Source organism: Giraffa tippelskirchi, chromosome 4, assembly GCF_054371585.1.
Source record: "Giraffa tippelskirchi isolate mGirTip1 chromosome 4, T2T-mGirTip1v1.2.pri, whole genome shotgun sequence".
Classification (NCBI taxonomy): domain Eukaryota; kingdom Metazoa; phylum Chordata; class Mammalia; order Artiodactyla; family Giraffidae; genus Giraffa; species Giraffa tippelskirchi.
The window spans coordinates 21,231,570-21,253,490 of record NC_137278.1 but is presented as its reverse complement, the minus strand read 5'-3'; positions in this window follow the sequence as shown (position 1 = coordinate 21,253,490).

Sequence of the window (21,921 nt, the reverse complement as noted above, 5' to 3'; positions counted from 1 at the left end):
ATCTTTCCCAGCATCAGACTCTTTTCCAATGAGTTGGCTCTTTGCATCAGGTGGCCAAAGTAGTGGAGCTTCAGCTTTGGCATCAGTCTTTCCAGTGAATATTCAGGGTTGATTTCCTTTAGTATTGACAGGTTTGATCTCCTTGCAGCCCAAGGGACTCTCGAGAATTCTCTCCAGCACCACAATTTGAAAGCATCAATTCTTTGGCACTCAGCCTTCTTTATGGTCCAACTCTCACATCCATATGTGACTACTGGAAAAAGCATAGCTTTGACTATATGTACCTTTGTCATCAAAGTGGTATCTCTGCTTTTTATTACACTATCTAAGTCCTTTTCTTCCAAGGAGCAAGTGTCTTTTAATTTCGTGGTTGCAGCCATCATCCACAGTGATTTTGGAGCCCAAGAAAGTAAACTCCACCACTGCTTCCATTTTTTCCCCATCTATTTGCCATGGAGTAATACATGTATTCCTGTGTATCATAGTAAAGAAGGTATCAAGGAGAAAATAGGATTAGTAATTAATGTGTAGAAGAGTAAAGTTACTGACTATAAATATCCTAAATTCCAAACTAGTTTCTTATTCTCTCTTTAAAGGGAGGTAAGAAACACAAATCCATAACACAAATCCCTAAAAGTACATGCAGAAAGAGGACTTGTTTGAGAATCCCTGCTTTCAGAAGATTTGTAAACCAGCATGAATTTGCAACACACTCATTTAAGTGATTAAGGGCATTAACTATCACTGCTTGATTAAGCTAGTTTTAGATAAGTCACTGACTTCTAGCAGGACAAGAAGGGTGAAATGAGCCATGAGTCACAGATGGAAGACAATTGGCTCTGGTCCCAACCCAGTGAAGGACAGTTTATTGACCTTGGGCAGGTCATTTCTGCTTTTGAGGTCTCTGTGCTTTCATCTGCAAGCAAGGACCTTGAATACATAATTATTAAGCACTTCCCCAGTCTACCTTCTATACATACTGCATCAATGAAATGAAGAAGAAATCTAAAATAAACTCGATCTAAAAATAAATCAATTATTAAATGAACACTACTTAAAAGAATTCTGTTATGTTGTAACAGACTTCATTGTACATAAATAGTTAATGATAGCATCTTTGGGACTTGAAGAAGTCTCACAATAAATATAGAAAAATGTGTAACTCGTCCGCCACACTGTCAAACATACTCTTCACTTCGGTTCAGTGGCTCAGTCATGCCCGACTGTTTGAAACCCCATGAAACCCAGTACGCCAGGCCTCCCTGTCCATCACCACCACCCGTAGTTTACCCAAACTCATGTCCATTGAGTCGGTGATGCCATCCAAACATCTCATCCTCTGTTGTCCCTTCTCCTCCTGCCCTCAATCTTTCCTAGCATCTGGGTCTTTTCAAATGAGTCAGTTCTTCGCATCAGGTGGCCTAAGTATTGGAGTTTCAGCTTAAACATCAGTTTTTCCAGTGAACACACAGGACTGATCTCCTTTAGAATGGACTGGTTGGATCTCCCTGCAGCTCAAGGGACTCTCAAGGGTCTTCTCCAACACCACAGTTCAAAAGCATCAATTCTTTGGCATTCAGCTTTCTTTATAGTCCAACTCTCACATCCATACATGACTACTGGGAAAACCACAGCCTTGACTAGACGGACCTTTGTTGGCAAAGTAATGTCTCTGCTTTTTAATATGCTGTCTGGGTTGGTCATAACTTTCCTTCCAAGGAGTAAGCGTCTTTTAATTTCATGGCTGCAATTACCATCTGCAGTGATTTTGGAGCCAAAAAAAATAAAATCTGCCACTGTTTCCCCATCTATTTGCCATAAAGTGATGGGACCGGCTGCCATGATCTTAGTTTTCTGAATGTTGATCACCGCACAGCCATTTTACTGAATAGAAGCTTATTTTAGAATCTGTGTGCTGTTAAGTGTGATATTAATTTGTTGATCTTCAATTCTCTCAGAAACAAATTAACAACTTTAAATTTGTACAAAATGTGAACGATTACTGACAATGAATATGAAAGATTGAGCATATTGTCTGAAATGCATTAATTTCTTAATAACTGGTTGTTATCATTCATTCATCATCTTTCATTAGTGTAAAAATAGAGATGCTATTTTATATGTGCTTTTTAAGCAAACTTACTGAGATATCTCTGACATAAAAACTCTATATATAAGGCATACAGTCCAATGTTTTGATATAGTTATACATTGTGAAAAGATTACCACAATCAAGCTAAAGAACTTATCTATCACTCTACAAAGTTACTGGGTATGTGTGTGTAGAAGTTTTAAAGAACTATGCTTTTTATAAATCTCACGTATAGAGAATGGTGCTAACTATTATCATGGCACCCCACTGCAGTACTCTTGCCTGGAAAATCCCATGGACAGAGGAGCCTGATAGGCTGCAGTCCATGGGGTCGCTAAGAGTTGGATGCAACTGAGCAACTTCACTTTCACTTTTCACTTTCATGCGTTGGAGAAGGAAATGGCAACCCACTCCAGTGTTCTTGCCTGGAGAATCCCAGGGCCGGGGGAGCCTGGTGGGCTGCCGTCTATGGGGTCACACAGAGTCGGACACGACTGAAGCGACTTAGCAGCAGCAGCAGCAGCTAACTATTATCACCACACTATACATTGGATCACCAGAATTCATTCATCTTGCATCACTGAAACTTCATACCCCTTGACCATCATTTCCTCATTATCTCCTCCCTGGCAACCACCCTTCTACTTACTCTCTGCTTCCTCTATGAGTCTGAGGATTTTAGATTCTACATTATAAAGGAGATCATGCAGTATTTGTCTTTCAGCTCCCCACTTATTTTACTTAGTGTAATGTCCTCCAGGTTCATCCATGCTGTCACATATGGCAGAATTTCCTTCTCTCTGTCTCTTTTTAAGGCTGAATAATATTTCACTTCATGCATACACCACATTTTCTTTATCTGTTCATCCATTTATAGACCCTTAGATTGTTTCTACATCTAGACTATTGTGCGTACCCTTTTGGTGAAAAGGTAAATTGGTACAGACATTATAGAAAATAGCATGAAGTTTGCTCAAAAGCTTATCAATAGGGCTACCATAGTCAGACAATCCCAACTCTCTGTATACAGCCAAAAGAAATAAAACCTGAAAATCAAGTATAGCTTTGTTTTGAATTTCTACATATCCTGTAATTTATAACAGAAATAAAATCCCAAGACATATACTTAAAACAATTTCAGCAATTAAATAAGAATTTATAAAATGGCAGTGCATAAATATCAGATTATTTAAACAAGAATTTACAAAAACATAAGCTTCAGTAAACATATTTAATGTAATTTCATTAGCTTTCTGGAAAAATAAGTGTAAATTAATTTACATTAAAACACAATCTAAAACTTAACTGAACGATCTGTCAAATAACAAAATAAATATGTCTTTTTTTTAAATTAGTTTCAATTTCAGATTTAGAATGAAGGCAATATTCTACCTCTTTTTGGAACCTATTTTGTATTCCTTTAAATAAATGTTAAATAATTTTCTTTAGATTAAAGAAAACTCATTGTCCACTCTCTCATATCTGTACTATATGTTAGAAAGGTAAAAAATGAAATATGGACTCTGCTGTGAAGGAATTTATAAAAGCAAAGTGTGGTCATAATAGAGATAAAAACATCCTGAATTTGAAGATAATTTTATCTAAGATATGATTAGTTACATCCAGAAGACACCACTGGACAAGAGATTTTAACTTTGAAATAGCCAAGTGCTTTGATCAATAGGAAAAATGGGAGAAGCAAAGCCATAAATAATTTGAAAACCCAAACTGTGGTAGAATGGAGAACAATGGTTTAGAAATGTTAGTGAAGATAATGTGGAAGTTGTTGACTGGTGCTCCATCAGGAAGGCAGTTCAATGCAATATTAAGGAGTCTATGTTAAAATGGAGAGCAATCTGGGGCCACTGACATTTTCTAAGATTGTGAAAGATGCTAACAGAATCAAGTTTCAGAAAAAAAAAAACAAACAGCAAAAATCTGAAACATATCAGAAAGGATGCTGCTGAAAGTTGAGAAGATTCTAGGTAATGGTGGGTGTGTTTTAATTAAACAAACTGAAGAGGAGGTGGGGTTTCAGCATGTTTGGATTCTTCCTGGTGTTTCTGGAAACCTGTCCAGACTCCCAGTCATAATCTGGGTGTAACTAGTCTTGGTTTAAGGTTGCTCTGATGAGCTGTCTCCATGGTCTTCCTTTGAATCAGTAATTCTTTCTCCCTCTAGTCTCAGGCGTCTGGTTCCTTGAAACCTCTGAATCAATTTTCTCCCTTGAGTATCTAAGTCTAGTCTCTAGTTTCTAGATCTCTTCCACTTTCCAAATCCCAGATTCATCACCAGCCACAGAAGGCCTAATGGTTTAAATGTAAAACTGGAAACCCAACCAAAAGCTGGTCTAGTGATGTGCTGAGATTGTGTTTGTTTTTACGTGTCTCTTTCTTGTCACAAACAGCTCTCCTCCAAGCTACCCACATGGACAATTTCTTCAGTACCAAGATTGTGTTCAAATGTTGCTGTCTTGAAAAGGTCACACGGATCTCTCTGCTTAAAATTTCAGCTGTCCTCTCCACACCCACCTCTGAATCTACATATTATTCGTAAATATATACCTTGCCTTAAGTATACATGCCTTCTAACGTAACATATTATTTATTGTATTGATTTTTTGCCTGTCTCCCCTATAATCACAACAGAATGTAAGCTACCTAGAGAATAGACTCTTTCTTTATTTTTATATTTGCCTGACACACAGTGGATATTCAATTAATGTCATTGAATAAAGGTAAAAACAATTGTCCTAGGGTATTCAGTGAGTGAAAATTAAAGTTATAATTAAGAGATGATGTGGCTTGTTCCAAAAACTGAAAAAACTTGACTAGAGTTGATGTAGGTTGGGTTGGAAAGAACACTAAGTGAAGAAAGAAACCGACATTGTTTGCACCTCCAGTGCACAAAGCAAACTTCACATGTTTAAGCTCAGAATCATCTTTCTCAGTAAAACTCTTCACAGTGCTACCATGAAGCAGGCATTCTAACTGACTGGATTGAGCATTTTTATGATGTAAATAAATGACAGCTTGCACTTGTGGGAGGAAAATAATACCCCCCCAGGCAAGTTTCACATCCTTATCCCCAGGATATATTGTGGATATATTGTGAATATATTGTGCACATATCGTGTTACATAGTAAAGAAAAATAAAGAAATCAGATGAAATTAAAGTTGTTGATTGACTTGACCTTAATGTTAAGGAGATTATTCTGGTTTATCCACAAGTAGTCGAAAGGGTCCTAAAAAAATGGAAGTGGATGCAGAAGAAGGGTTCAGAGAGATGCCATGTGAGAGTAACTCAGTCTGTAATTGCTGACTTTAAAATGGAGAAAGAGAGCCAGGAGCCAAGGAATGCCTGAGGCCTCTAGAAGCTAGAGGCACCAGAGCAATAAAGTCTCCTCTAAGGAGAAGACGCTTGAGAGGCCCTTGGACTGCAAGGAGATCCAACCAGTCCATCCTAAAGGACATCAGTCCTGAATATTCATTGGAAGGACTGACATTTAAGCTTAAACTCCAATACTTTGGCAACCTGATGTGAAGAACTGACTCATTTGAAAAGACCCTGATGCTGGGAAAGATTGAAGGTGGGAGGAGAAGGGGATGACAGAGGATGAGATGGTTGGATGGCATCACTAACTCAATAGACATGAGTTTGGGTAAACTGCAGGAGGTGGTGATGGACAGGGAGGCCTGGTGTGCTGCAGTCCATGGGGTCACAAAGAGTCAGACAAGACTGAGTGACTGAACTGAACTGAACTGAATGAATACCTCCACAAGAGAATGCAGCTCCACCAGGACTTCAGTGCAGTGAGACCTGTATCATCTTCTGACCTGCACAGCTATTAGATGATAAATCCATACTGTTTAAAAGTAAAAGTTGCCCAGTCGTGTCTGACTCTCTGTGACCCCGTGGACTATACAATTCACAGAATGCTCCAGGCCAGAATACTGGAGTGGGTAGCCTTTCGCTTCTCCAGGGGATCTTCCCAATCCAGGCATTGAACCCAGGTCTCCTGCATTGCAGGTGGATTCTTTACCAGCTGAGTCACAAGGGAAGCCCAAAAAATACTGGAGTGGGTAACCTTTCCCTTCTCCAGCAGATCTTCCCAACCCAGGAATTGAGCTGGGGTCTCCTGCATTGCAGACAGATTCTTTAAAGCCAGAAGTTTGTGGCAACTTGTTATAGAAGCAATAGGCTCCTAAAACAGAATCTTTCATGTGTGAAGGAACAATGGCATTGAAGTAATCGCCACCTTCCATAAGCTTGTAAACTCCACTGCTATTCCTTATTATAATGCACTTGCTATTCTGCACGCATGAGATTCTAATTTCAGACAACCCCACGCTCTTAAAGTTTGGAAAATCTATCCAGATCTTTTGTAACAATCTTTCTAGAATGCCTATTGTTAAGTAGAAAACCATAGACTTAAAATAAATGAGGGAGCTTGTTTCCAATATTGGATTCTTGCTATTCCCTTATACTTACTCTCTTCAGCTATTTTTACTACTGAACATCTGTGAGGAGAAGGGCCAGATGTGAAATAGCATCGAAAACAGTTTGCTGAGAAGTGCTTTGAAAAAAATGACTATAACAATTGTTTTTACTTAGGAAAAAGTAAAGGTACGCTTTAAAAACTGCAAGGACTGCATTATAAAAATACTCTTCAAAGTGTCCTTTATTTTGAGATAGTTGCTCATGAGATCAAAAGCATTGCTCTATTAGAGAAAGAGTATCAGACTGAAAGTCAAGCTATATTGTTTCTATTATCAGTTCTGCACTTTTAGGCTATATGCTAACTCCAGTTTCTATATTTAAAAGGTTGCAAAACTTTAATGAACTAATGTGCATGACTTTATGATATGAAAGTGTAAAGTGTGATACTTAAATATGAGGGAAAATTATAAGTAATGGAAAGAAAAATAATTAAATTTTCAAGATACTGGGATCCATTTGTAGAAGAAAAAGCATAGGTTTTAGAATTACAATGAACTTAGTGTGAATCCTCTCTCTACCATCGCCTAGTTCAGTTTAATCAAGTTATTTATTCTCTTTGGCCATCCCTTTTCTCATTTGTAATAAGAACAGCAATTCCAATTTTAAGGGCCATTTAAGTGAATTATGGTAATAATGCTATCAGTTTCCTGATGCAGTCTTGACTTTAATAAATGAATGATGTTAATTGAAATAGATCCAAGCAACTTTCTCTGTACCTGGGGATCTTTTGCAAGACTTAATTCTCAGTTTTCATCTGCAAGAAGTAACTCTCACTTCTTTTGTGAGAATTAAATAAAATAACGTATAGATATGCCTAACACAAATTAGGTATTCCGTAATCACTTACTAAAAAATTTAGAGTCCAAAGTCCAGTTTCCTAGTTTGGAGTAGAGCTGGGCACCGACAAAGTAGAAAGACCTAGAACTGATTTCCTCCCTCCCTTCTTTCCTTCCTTTCTTCCTTCCTTCTTTTCTTCCATTATTTTATTCCATTATATTTTTAAATATACCTTACAAATGCATGCATTGGAGTATATGTAATATGAATGTGGAGTTTAAAGAATTAATGTAAAATGATGACTTAGGAAGCTGCTATCCAGCTTAGGAAACCTAGGAAACAGATCCCTGAATCATGATTCTCCTGCTTCCATAAAGAAAAACTCTATACTGAATATTTTACTAATAGTTCCCTGGATCTTCTTAACAGCTAATTTCACCTGTTTCTGGTTGTGTGTAAATGCGTTAGTCGTTCAAAAGTGTCTGACTCTTTGCGATCCCATGGACTGTAGCTCGCCAGGCTCCTCTGTGCATGGAATTCTCCAGGCAAGAATACTGGAATGGGTAGCCATTCTCTTCACCAGAGGATCTTGCCGACCCATGGATTGAACCTGGGTCTCTTGCATTGCAGGCAGATTCTTTACTATCTGAGCCACTAGGGAAGCCACACGTATATAAAATCATATTATAAGATATTTGTGCATATGATCTTTCTTCTGAAAAGCTTAACTTCTAGGTCATTTGTCCAAAGGGCTTTGTTATTAATTTCCCTTTATATTATGTAACATAATAAGTAGACAAAAATAAATAAATTAGTATCCACATTTTAATTAATAACATTAATACAGTAGACACCTATGTACACACCAATCAACTTAAAAAATACAAAATTACAGATAATTTTGAATATTCCAGTTAGGTTTCCTCTGATCATAGACCCTTTATCAAACTCAGAAAACAAATTTCTGTTTCTTAGGGTTTAATCACAAATAAACACATTTCTATGCAGTATTTTTAGCTTCAAATCTTTTGACATTCATAAAAATAAGTCACACAAAATTAATTGAATTTTATGCTCAATATTTTGCAACCTTCAGCCACATTGTTTTATATAAAACTCTGCTGCTGCTGCTGCTGCTAAGTTGCTTCAGTCGTGTCCGACTCTGTGCGACCCCATAGACAGCAGCCCACCAGGCTCTGCCGTCCCTGGGATTCTCCAGGCAAGAACACTGGAGTGGGTTGCCATTTCCTTCTACAATGCATGAAAGTGAAAAGTGAAAGTGAAGTCGCTCAGTCGTGTCCGACTCTTCGCGACCCCATGGACTGCAGCCTACCAGGGCTCCTCTATTATAAAATATAAAAAATAGAATTAAAATTAAATTTATATTAAATTATATATGTATATATTTAAAGTTATATTTAGTTTTCACTGCTGTGATTCCACTTTGCAAATATACCATGATTTATTTATCTATATTTTGGTAATTGATTGTTTTTTGTTTTTTTTTTATAAATTTATTTATTTTAGTTGGGGGCTAATTACTTTACAATATTGTAATAGTTTTTGCCATACATTGACATGAATCAGCCATGGGTTTACATGTGTTCCCCTTCCTGGGGGGTCCAGGAAGGGGGTAATTGATTTTTTTAAATTTATTTTTAATGGGGGAAAAATGCTTTACAATATTGTGTTGATTTCTGCTGTACAACAACACAAATTATCCATACTTATACATCTATTACCTCCATCTTGAACCTCCCTCCCCTTCCTCATTCCACTCTCCTAGGTCAGGTCACAGAGTGCCAGGCTGGGCTCCCAGTGTTTATGCAGCAACTTCTCATCAGTTATCTATTTACACATAGAAGTGTATGGTAATCTGACTTTTGTTATTGTGGCTGTTGTTTCTATTGTGGATGATGCTTCTTTGAGCCTTCTGGTCCATGTCTCTGGATGTACATGTGCAATGGTTTCTTTTGGTTGTATACACAGTAATACATATTGTAGGGTCATGGGTGGGAAATAAGTAATTTTTCATATAATTCCAGATGTTAATCCAAAATTATTGATTCAAGTACACTCCAACTACTGTTATATTGATATTCTCATTGCTTGACATCACCAGTAATTGGCATCATCTGTTATCATATATTTTTATCTATTTCCTGATATGTGGAGGGTGCGCTGATGCCTCACGCTGGTTTTCAATTGTGTTCCACTTATTCCTTGTGAGGTTTACCAGGATAATTCTGTGTTTTTATCAATGAAATACCCGTTTATGTATTTCTCCCACTTTTCTATTGATTTAGAGAGCTCCTTTATATATTCTGTTTGTCATATTTACACATTAAAAATACATTTCTCTTCATCTGTGGCTCTGTGTTTTCACTCTTCTTATGGGGGATTTTGATAAACAAATGTTCTTTATTTTTAGGTAGTCAGATTTATAAGCTTTACCTTTAACAGTTTTTCTATTTAAGTTTTACTTAAAAAGTTATTTAATGTCTTAAGTATATTCTCTGATATTCTTTTTTTAAGTTTTGCTTTGTACATTTAAATTCTTAAACATGCTAAAGCTTATTTTGGTAAATAGAATGAGAAAATAATTAATCTTAGTTTTCCCATATATATGACTGATTGTTCTACTCTTTTGAATGGTCATTCTATTCCCACTGATATTAATACAAGATCTGTCAAAAATGTAAATGTATTTATTAATATAGTCTCCATCTTTTACCATGTTCAATTATCTATCACTGCATAAAATCATGGTAATTAGTATATCTTTATTATAAGCTTTGAAATCTGTATATAAGACTGATAACTTTTCTTTATTAGAGTATTGGTAAATATTGAGTCTTTGCTATTATGGGAAAAATATTTGGCTTGTTAATTTTCAATCATACTCATACAAAGAAAGTCTGTTTTGAGTTTACTGGAATTATAATTAATCTCTATAACTTCTGTTGAGGTTACCATTTTTATGATAATGGATTCTGCTATTCATAGTTTTAATAAATCTTTCTACTTAACAAGGTTATCTTTAACAGCTATAAAATGCAATTTTATCATTTTCTCTCTAAGGATTGTGCACATTATTAATTGTATTCAAGAGAATTTTATTTTTTGCTGTTGAAAATATCATTCTTTTTGAACACCAAATTTTATAGCTATTGCTGATAAATAGAAATGCAGTACTTTTTCGTGATAGTGAGCATATATCTGATAAACTTGTTTAACCCTCTCTTTAATTTCATAATTATCTATAGATTCCTTTGAAGGGTCATTTGGGAATAAAGTATTTTCCCAGACAGATTGCTTTCCTTTTTCAATCTTTACAACTACTATTTTTGTATTGTCTTGGTTCTTTTTTTGTTGACTCTAAACTGTACACCCTGTTCTCAACACAAGGGTATATTAGTATCTTTGGACTTCAGTTTCTTGCTATCACATCACATATTCTATGTAACTGTGTTGTTATTAAGAGTAGGTAAACATGAGACACAATCACATGAGTCCATGACAAACAGTAAATGCTTAACAATGATCTTTTGTCCACTTCTTCATGCCTGTATAAAGAATGGTAAATATTTGTTTCAAGTTTATTTTCCTCTCATTACTCTAGCTTACTAGAATTTCTTAATTGTAAAGCATATATCTGGTCAGGATGGTGGTAGAAAGAAGGTAGAAAACACACACACAGGGTGGATAGAAAGAAAGAACATCTTGAAATCACTTTTTCTTTCTCTATATCCAATTAGCTACCTTACAAAGTAAAGGAAAAATGACCTTGAATTATTTTAGCTTAAAAGAAGTACTCATAATTGTCCTAAACCTCTGTGTGATATTTGCATCCAGGAGGTATAACAAAATGTCTCCTATGAATTAAGAATGGCAAGGACTGTCACAGGAAAGTGGAAAAATATGGAAACTGAACCTCATTTACATTGACACATTCATCATAAAGAGGGCCTTTGGGGGAAATCACTCTGTTACATATTTTTTCCTAGGTGAATCACAAGTAAAAAATAGAATAAATTTGGTTTGTGGGATTATGAATTGAATTCTGCCTGGTAAATTCCTAGGATTTTCTTTGAAATCAATTTTAATTGCACTCTTTTCAGGGGTCCTCTGTGCATGCTCAATTTTACTACAGTTTTGACCTTCACTAATTTGAACATTAAAGGAAAGAAAATCTCAGCAAAATACTTTTATAACCCCAGCAGTGCTATTGATTCTAATAATTAAAAGCTGAAACTGAAATGAGAAACATATTTGAAGGCTGAAAATATGCAGATATTTCAAAACATAGCAGTTAGAGTCAATGTTTTTCTCTTAAAGTAAAGTTGTTTAGTCACTCATTCATGTCAGCCTCATTGCAGTCCCATAGGCTGCAGCAGGCCTGGCTTCCCTGTCCTTCACTATCTCCCAGCATTTTCTCACACTCATGTCCACTGAGTCGATGACGCCGTTCAACGATCCCATTGTCTGTCGCCCCCTTATCCTCATGCCCTCAGTCTTTCCCAGCATCAGGGTCTTTGCCAATGAGTATTTTCAGTGAAGCAATTTTTAATAACTTTAGGAAAATTAGAGGGTTTTGCATGTAAAACTTTATAACTGCTAAATTTTTTATCTTACCTTTTACAGAAAACTGTGCTGATACTACCCTCTCTCTCTAGATACAATGAGGTTTGGGTTAGAGTTTTCCTTCTAAAAGTGTGACAGAAGGGTCCAGAGGTGGGCTGATTCCAAGGACTAGAGAGAAAGCAGGAGTGCTAAGAAAAAAAGTGAGGAAGTCAGAATTCTGTTTCTATTCTGTGGATGACTAATTATATACTCTGATAGAAGTCATTTGGTTTCTCTTGGTTTATAGTTATATACCTGTGAAATGAAGAAGATATTGGACTAGGATCGTCTGTAACAAAGCATTCCTTTAAAATTATGTATCAGTAATAACTAGCATAAGAAAACAATGAACCAATCAGTTGAGGATCAACCACATCAAATGCAGTACTCAGGTACCAATAAAAGTGGATCAGTCTCAGGCAGCTAAGTGATGAGAAAAGCAAGAGAGCCCAGCCTTTGCATCATTCATTTCTGTTTGCCTCTTTGCATTTTTGTTTGCTTTGCTTTTCTATATCCCTTATTCTGGAAGGCCATGTTAGAGTATTTCTCACCTCTGGTAGGTGCCCTGGGCTACGATGGTGTTTCTCAGTGAATATTCAGTTTAATCAAATGCAGTATTATTAAGTTAGCTCCATAGTTATGGAACCTCTAGTTGATTCATCTAAAGTGGTGTTGATGGTTGAAATAGTAACACTTACTATTAAGTGATGTTCTAACAATTAAATAAGGTGATGCATATAAAGTGAGTGGTCAACAGATATTAGCAGTTATTACAAGAATAATAATGATTATTATCTCCCATTGTGCCCATTAAAATGTAAAATTCTTGCCCTCATCTCAGAATCTGATGGGATGAGGTGACTTATACACCTTTTCAGCAAGCTTTCCATTTTCACTGTGACTTTTGTTGTTTAGTCACAAGTCCTGTCCTGTCCGACTCTTTTGTGACCCCATGGACTGTAGCCCACCAGGTTTCTCTGTGCATGGGATTTCTCAGGCAAGAATGCTGGAGTGGTTTGCCATGCCCTCCTCCAGGGGATCTTCTCAGCCCAGAAATCGAACATGCATCTTCTGCATCGGCAGGCAGATTCTTTACCAAGGAGCTACCAGGGAAGCCCCTTCAGATTCATACTCATATTGAATAATTATTAGCCAAAGGGAAAGAAAAAGGAGGTAAGAGGCCCTTCCTTTACTGTTGCTCTTGGCCAAAGGAACAAAATGAGCCCTTGCATCTTCTGCGTGGTTTAACTTAGCCCACCGGTCAAAACGTCTAACCTCTCCAGAGATTACAGTGCTGCTTGGTTTCTCCCTCTGGGCTAGATTGGTTTCTCGCTTGGTTTCTCCCTCTCACTCTCCTTCAGGAAGGAAGGGGCGTAGTTGTAGTCAGAATAGCTGAGCAGGGCCTCCCATGTGCAGAATCATGTAGCACAACCAATGATCTCAACTCCATTGCACAGAACGAACAGTTTTATATAAAAAGACAAATAAACCATTGTCTTTTATTAAATTGGAATTCTATTCAAAATTCCAAGTGTGAACATGGGTGTTGTTGAATTCTTTAAGTGAATTCAGTTTTTAAAAGTAACTAAGTCCTCTTTCAGGGGTCATAGTATGGGGGGGGGAAGTTAATATTTAAAATATGCCTCACAGAAACTCTTCCCCCATTTCACATTAAAAGCACGTGCATGCATGCTAAGTTGCTTCAGTGGAGGTCTGACTCTTTGTGACGCTATGGACTGTAGTCCTCCAGGTTCATTGGTCCATGGGATTTTCCAGGCAAGAATACTGGAGTCAGTTACCATGCCCTCCTCCAAGGGATCTTCCCTACCCAGGGATCAAACCCACGTCTTTACATTTCCTGCATTAGTAGGCGAGTTCTTTACCACTAGTGCCACCTGGGAGGCCCATTAAAAGCACAACACATCTTAAAGCTTATTTTCTTTCCTAATATTAGCAATTTGTTTCCATTTTGGTGTTGGATAGTTTATTATATTGAAATAGGGATCCTAAACCTAGCACTGTCAGATAAGATGACTTGAGATTGCAAGATCAAGCAGAATGGTTGGAAAGTAACCCCTTTGAGAGATGTAAAAGCATTTAGTCCTCTTTTAAATATCTCTTTTGAAGTGGAAAAAAATAATTATATTGAGGATGCTTTCAGATTACCTTATACCAACACTTTTAATTATTATGTAAAGCTACTGAGGGATAAGGTAACATATGAATCAGGTAGAGAAATAGGCTGAGAAAATCACTTTTTATTTCCTGTATTTAATCTTTGGAAACATTTTATTGAGTAAAAATATTTCAACATTTCTATACAATACAGGGAATCTGAGGCTCAGGCAGTGAATCACAGGTGTTTGCAGTAGGTAGTACCTGTCCTATAGATGTGAACCTGAGGATAGAGTACAAGACTGCATTGAGTCTGTAGATCCATTTGGATACAACTGACATTGTAAACTACAATTAACATCTTAAATGTATCAAGTCTTTCATGCTATCATCTGCATAAATTTCCATATATTTAGATTTTCTTTAATTTCTCTTATGCTTTTTGGTATTTGTAAGGGTACAGGAGACAGGGATCAAGAAAATCCCCATGGAAAAGAAATGCAAAAAAGCAAAATGGCTGTCTGAGAAGGCCTTACAGATAGCTGGGAAGAGAAGAGAAGCGAAAAGCAAAGGAGAAAAGGAGGAAAGATATTCCCAACTGAATGCAGAGTTCCAAAGAATAGCAAGGAGAGATAAGAAAGCCTTCCTCAGCGATCAGAGCAAAGAAATAGAGGAAAACAACAGATTGGGAAAGACTAGAGATCTCTTCAAGAAAATTAGAGATACCAAAGGAACATTTCATGCAGAGATAGGCTCGATAAAGGACAGAAATGGTATGGACCTAACAGAAGCAGAAGATATTAAGAAGAGGTGGCAAGAATACGCAGAAGAATTGTACAAAAAAGATCTTCTTGACCCAGATAATCACGATGGTGTGATCACTCACCTAGAGCCAGACATCCTGGAATGTGAAGTCAAGTGGGCCTTAGAAAGCATCACTAGGAACAAAGCTAGTGGAGGTGATGGAATTCCAGTTGAGCTATTTCAAATCCTCAAAGTTGATGCTGTGAAAGTGCTGCACTCGATATGCCAGCAAATTTGGAAAACTCAGCAGTGGCCACAGGACTGGAAGAGGTCAGTCTTCGTTCCAATCCCAAAGAAAGGCAATGCCAAAGAATGCTCAAACTACCGCACAATTGCATTCATCTCACATGCTAGTAAAGTAATGCTCAAAATTCTCCAAGCCAGGCTTCAGCAATATGTGAACCGTGAACTTCCAGATGTTCAAGCTGGTTTTAGAAAAGGCAGAGGAACCAGAGATCAAATTGCCAATATCCGCTGGATCATTGAAAAAGCAAGAGAGTTTCAGAAAAACATCTATTTCTGCTTTATTGACTATGCCAAAGCCTTTGACTGTGTGGATCACAATAAACTGTGGAAAATTCTGAAAGATATGGGAATACCAGACCATCTGACCTGTCTCTTGAGAAACCTGTATGCAGGTCAGGAAGCAACAGTTAGAACTGGACATGGAACAACAGACTGGTTCCAAATAGGAAAAGGAGTACGTCAAGGCTGTATATTGTCACCCTGCTTATTTAACTTCTATGCAGAGTACATCATGAGAAATGCTGGGCTGGAAGAAACACAAACTGGAATCAAGATTGCTGGGAGAAATATCAATAACCTCAGATATGCGGATGACACCACCCTTATGGCAGAAAGTGAAGAAGAACTAAAGGGCCTCTTGATGAAGGTGAAAGAGGAGAGTGAAAAAGTTGGCTTAAAGCTCAATGTTCAGAAAACTAAGATCATGGCATCTGGTCCCATCACTCCATGGGAAATAGGTGGGGAAACAGTGGAAACAGTGTCATACTTTATTTTTTTGGGCTCCAGAATCACTGCTGATGGTGATTGCAGCCATGAAATTAAAAGACGCTTACTCCTTGGAAGGAAGATTATGGCCAACCTAGATAGCATATTTAAAAGCAGAGACATTACTTTGCCAACAGAAGTCTGTCTAGTCAAGGCTATGGTTTTTCCAGTAATCATGTATGGATGTGAGAGTTGGACTGTGAAGAAAGCTGAGTGCCAAAGAATTGATGCTTTTGAACTGTGGTGTTGGAGAAGACTCTTGAGAGTCCCTTGGACTGCAAGGAGATCCAATCAATCCATCCTAAAAGAGATCAATCCTGGGTGTTCATTGGAAGGTCTGATGTTGAAGCTGAAACTCCAGTACTTTGGCCACCTCATGGGAAGGGTTGACTCATTGGAAAAGACCCTAATGCTGGGAAGGATTGGGAGCGGGAGGAGAAGGGGATGGCAGAGGATGAGATGGTTGGATGGCATCACCAACTCGATGGACATGGGTTTGGGTAGGCTCCGGGAGTTGGTGATGGACAGAGAGGCCTGGCGTGCTGCAATTCATGGGGTCGCAAAGAGTTGGACACGACTGAGCGACTGAACTGAACTGAACTGAGTTGTATGGAAATCATAAAAAGTATAAAAGTTTTACAAATCTTCAGTTAGATTTATTCCTTGGTATCTTATGTTTGAAAATAATATTTAATATGATATAATGTTTAAGTAATTATTTTCTGTTTTCTTGTTGTTGGCCTATAGCAACACACTTGATTTTGCTATTTTGACCTTGTACTCAGCAATCATGGTATAATTGCCTGCTAAGTCTAATTATTTGTTTGTAGATTCCTTTGGATTTATGTGTATAAATTCTGAAAACAAAAGTTTATTTTTTCCTTCCCAATCTTGTTCCATTTATGAGCTTCAGAAAAATGTTTTTAATATTTCTTAGCTAAATGTGATATTTACTTTGTGAAGATAACAATATAAGAATAAGGTTTCCTTCATTGCTAACGTGAAGGAAGATTTACCACAGTCAGTATTACACATTAGAGATTTATTTTTCCAGGGATGGCGGAGCCTGGTGGGCTGCCGTCTCTGGGGTCGCACAGAGTCGGACACGACTGAAGCGACTTAGCAGCAGCAGCAGCAGCAGCAGCAGCAGTGATACTCATCTTTTTTTGATTGTTATAAAATCACACTGCTGAATTACATCAATTTATTTTGTTAAATGCTTACCACCTTGTGTTTTTGGAATAAACTACACTTTGTCTTAATGTATTATTCTCTTGGTGAATTGTTGGATGTGACTTGTATTATATTCTTTAGAATTTTTGCAACTATACTTAGAAAATTGTCTGTGAATTATTTTTTCTTATATTTTCTTTCAGATTTCAATATCAAGTCTCAAGACTTAGCAAATGGTATTTTTACTTTATTTTCTAAAAGTTTTTATTCAGAGTTATACTTTATTAAATGCTTGCAAGAATACATGACACTATTCATTTAGACCTGGTGATTATTTGTTTAGAAGGTTGCTAGTATGAAATGGAGAAGGCAATGGCACCCTACTCCAGTACTCTTGCCTGGAAAATCCCATGGATGGAGGAGTCTGGGAGGCTGCAGTCCAAGGGGTAGCGAAGAGTCGGACATGACTGAGTGACTTCACTTTCACTTTTCACTTTCATGCATTGGAGAAGAAAACGGCAACCCACTCCAGTGTTCTTGCCTGGAGAATCTCACAGACGGTGGAGCCTGGTGGGCTGCCATCTATGGGGTCGCACAGAGTCGGACACGACTGAAGCGACTTAGCAGCAGCAGCAGCAGTATGAAATGGGATTTTTAAAATCGAACAATGGAGATTTTTTTGGTCTTGTATCCTTTTGATACATTTCATAGAATGAAAGACACAGTTGTAAAATATTAATTCTTTGAAAATGTCTATATAAATTTAGTGCAATCCTAAAATCTAGATCGGCGTGTGTGTGTCTGTGGAAACTGACAAAATAATTCTGAAATTTACTTGGAAATGCAAAGAACCAGTGATTGTCAAGTTAACCTTAACCTTAACCTTGACTAGTAAAATCAAAACTGAAGGATTTATATTTCTTAATTTCACTACCCTTTAAAATTTTGAAACCTTTAAAGATACTAGTAAAGAGAGTGTGATGCTCATACAGCCTAGAGCAAAGGGACACTAGGGCAGAAAAGTCTAAACACAAACCTATTCAGAAACACTACCCTAAATATGAGAAAGAATATGACAGTGTATCAAAGTGAGGTCAGATTTTCCCCTTCAGAGATGTTAACTTCTATGAGAACAGGATTCATACCATAGAAGGCGTTAAGTATTTTTTATTTTTTAAAAATTAGTTTATTTATTTTAATTGGAGGCTAATTACTTTACAACATTGTGGTTGTTTCTGCCATACATCAACATGAATCAGCCATGTGTGTACATGTGTCCCCCTGTCCTGAACCCCCCTCCCACCTCCCTCCCCACCCCATCCCTCTGGGTTGTCCCAGAGCATCGACTTGAGTGCCCTGCTTCATGCATCAAACTTGCACTGGTCATCTATTTCACATATGGTAATACACATGTTTCAGTGCTATTCTCTCAAATCACTTCACCCTTGCCTTCTCCCACATAGTCCAAAAGTCTGTTCTTTACATCTGTGTCTCTTTTGCTGTCTTGCATATAGAGTTGTCATTAACTGTCTTTCTAAATTCCATGTATATGCGTTAATATACTGTATTGGTGTTTCTCCTTCTGACTTACTTCACTCTGTATAATATGCTCCAGTTTCAAGTAGGTATTTGTTAAATGAATAAATATAGTATTAAAAAATATACAGTATTGATAGACATGGAGATCATCAACCCATGTTCAAATATAACTTTGGTATTGGTGTTGTAAATTTTCATGAGTCAGCTTGACTGGGCCAAAGGATGCCCAGATAATGGTATAGGATCAAGTCTGGGTGTGTTTGAGATTAGAAGTTGAATCAACAGAATGAGTAAAGAAGATCTGTCCTCACCAGTGTTGCCAGGTACCAAACAATCCTTTAAGGACCTGAATAAAACAAAAAGGCATAAGAAGGGCAAATTCTAGTCATTCCTTCTTGAACAAGGACATCCATCTTTCCTGGCCCTTGAACATTGGGGCTTCTGGGTCTGGGCCTTTATGCTTTAGGACTTGTATCAGTGCAACTTCTTCCAAACTCCTTCTCAGACCTTAAGACTTGAACTGTATCACCAGTTCCTAGTTCTCCAGCTTGCAGAGAGAAGACTGTAGCTCATCTTAACCCCCATAACTGCATGAGTCAACTCCTATAATATATTTCCTTTTATCCATCCATCCATCCATCCATCCATCCATCCATCCATCCATCCATCCATCTGTCTATCTATTGGCTCTGTTTCTCTGGATAATCCTGCATAATACACTCAGGTACCAGTTGTGTAAGATTTGAAGCAAATTGCTTCACATGTTTACATCTCAATTTCTTTACCACAATATGGGAATAATAATGAAAACTATACACTACCATTTTAGAAGGATAAAGCAAACACAAAATGCATGCAGGGCTTGGTATGATGAATAGATCATTTTGTTTTTGTTCGGTCGCTAAGTCATGTCTGATTTTTTGTGAACCTCATGGACTGCAGCATGCCAGGCTTCCCTGCCTTTCATTATCTGCCAGAATTTGCTCAAATTCACGTCCATTGAGTCAGTGAGGCTATCTAACCATCTCATCCTCTGTTGTTCCCATGTCTTTTTGCTTTCAATCTTTCCCAAGATCAGAGTCTTTTCCCATGAGTCAGCTCTTCACATCAAGTGGCCAAAGTATTAAGAGCTTCAGCTTCAGCATCAGTCCTTCCAATGAATATTCAAGATTTATCTCCTTTAGGATACACTGGTTTAATCACCTTGCTTTCCAAGGAACTCTCAAGAGTCTTCTCCAGCATTACAATTTGAAAGCATCAATTCTTTGTTGTTCAGCCTTCTTTATGGTCCAGCTCTCACATACATACAAGACTACTGGAAAAATATAGCTTTGACTATACAGACCTTTGTCAGCAAAGTGATATCTCTGTGTTTTTAATATGCTGTCTAGGTTTGTCATAGCTTTTCATCCAAGGAGCAAGCATCTTTTAATTTCATGGCCACAGTCACTATCTGCAGTGATTTTGGAGCCCAGGAAAATAAAGTCTCTCACTGTTTCCATTTTTCTCTCCATCTATTTGCCATGAAGTGATGGGACCAAATGTCATGATCTTAGTTTTTTGATTGTTGAGCATTAAGCCAACTTTTTCACTTTCCTCTTTCACCCTCATCAAGAGGCTCTTTAGTTCCTCTTTGCTTTTTTGCCATTAGGGTGGTGTCATCAGCATATCTGGGATTATTGAGAATTAAATAGGTTTATATATTGTGTATGTGTGGGGGGCTAGGGGGAACTTCTCTGGTGGCTCAGACGGTAAAGAATCTGCCTGCAGTGCAGGAGACCTGGGTTCAATCCCTGGGTCGGGAAGATCCCTGGCTTCCCAGTTGGCTGTAGTGGTAAAGAATTCGCCTGCCAGTGCAATAAGACGTAAGAGAGACTAATTCAATTCCTGAGTCAGAAAGATCTCCTGGAGAAGGCAATGGCAATCCACTCCAGTATTCTTACACGGAGAATCCCATAGACAGAGGAGGCTGGCAGGCTACAGTTCATAGGTCGCCCAGAATCGGATACAACTGAAGTGAGTTAGTCTGGCACAGCATATATTGGGGGATCACTCTGTATGCTACAAAACATTAAGTAAGTTAGTACATTTCTTCCTTAAGGAAAGAGACTTAGTAATGTTTTCCTGTGCCATATATGGGGGAAGCTTGGTATGATTTAAAAGCAAGGTGTTGAAAGTCAAGTTAAATCCTGACTGTGACAATGGACTGGCCAACTGGACAAGGACACACCCTTGCCCCAAAGAGAGAAGAATGTGTTTGTCTTCCCCTTCACCAGCATTTTGCCTTGTCCTTTTCCATTATATTAACAGCTAAGCCTATAATGTGAGATCTCATCCCTTTGGAACAATTAGTCTAATATAGTCCTCTGTGGTGCTCACAGAATAACTAGCCATGAACCAGGCAGAGTGTTTCCAGAGGTGAGGGTCCTCATAGCTGTTTCCTATGCCCACAAAACAGATGGCAGCCTCCCTTGGGGCCAGATAGAATTGTTTAGCACCAGGGTTTTCTGGTCTTTTATACAAACATAAAAGAAACAATTTGTTTGAATTATGTTTTTAAAAAGACATTTCCCAAAGAAGACTTACATTCATGAAAGAAGGAAAAGAAACAGAACCAAAAAGTGATAATAAGCACAGTATGCTCTCTGTTATTTAAGTACCAGACACAAGGAGATCCAACCAGTCAATCCTAAAGGAAATCAACCCTGAATATCCACAGGAAGGAGCGATGCTAAAGCTGAAGCTCCAATACTTTGGCCACCTGATGCAAAGAGCCCACTCATTGGAAAAGACCCTGGTGCTGAGTAAGATTGAAGGCAAAAAGAGAAGGGGGCAGCAGAGGATGAGATGGTTAGATAGCTTCAACAACTCAATGGACATGAATTTGAGATAATGGAGGACAGACGAGCCTGGCATGCTGCAATCCGTGGGGTCACAAAGAGTCGGACACAACTTAGCGAATAAACAACAGCAGTAGGAAGTCCTAGAGTGAGAGAGAGAGATGAACAGATGATAAAGGAAGCCCCATTCTCCCTTTTTCCAGATCCTTATCTACTGACAGTGCTCTTTCTGGCCAGAAGTCTGTGACACTCTAACCTATATTTAGAGATTTTGCTCAGTTATTTAAGTGCCAAATATTACAACCTATTAAGCCTTCCTCAATTTCACTGTGGAGAAGGCAATGGCACCCCACTCCAGTACTCTTGCCTGGAAAATCCCATGGACGGAGGAGCCTGGTAGGCTACAGTCCATGGGGTCGCTAAGAGTCGGACACGACTGAGCGACT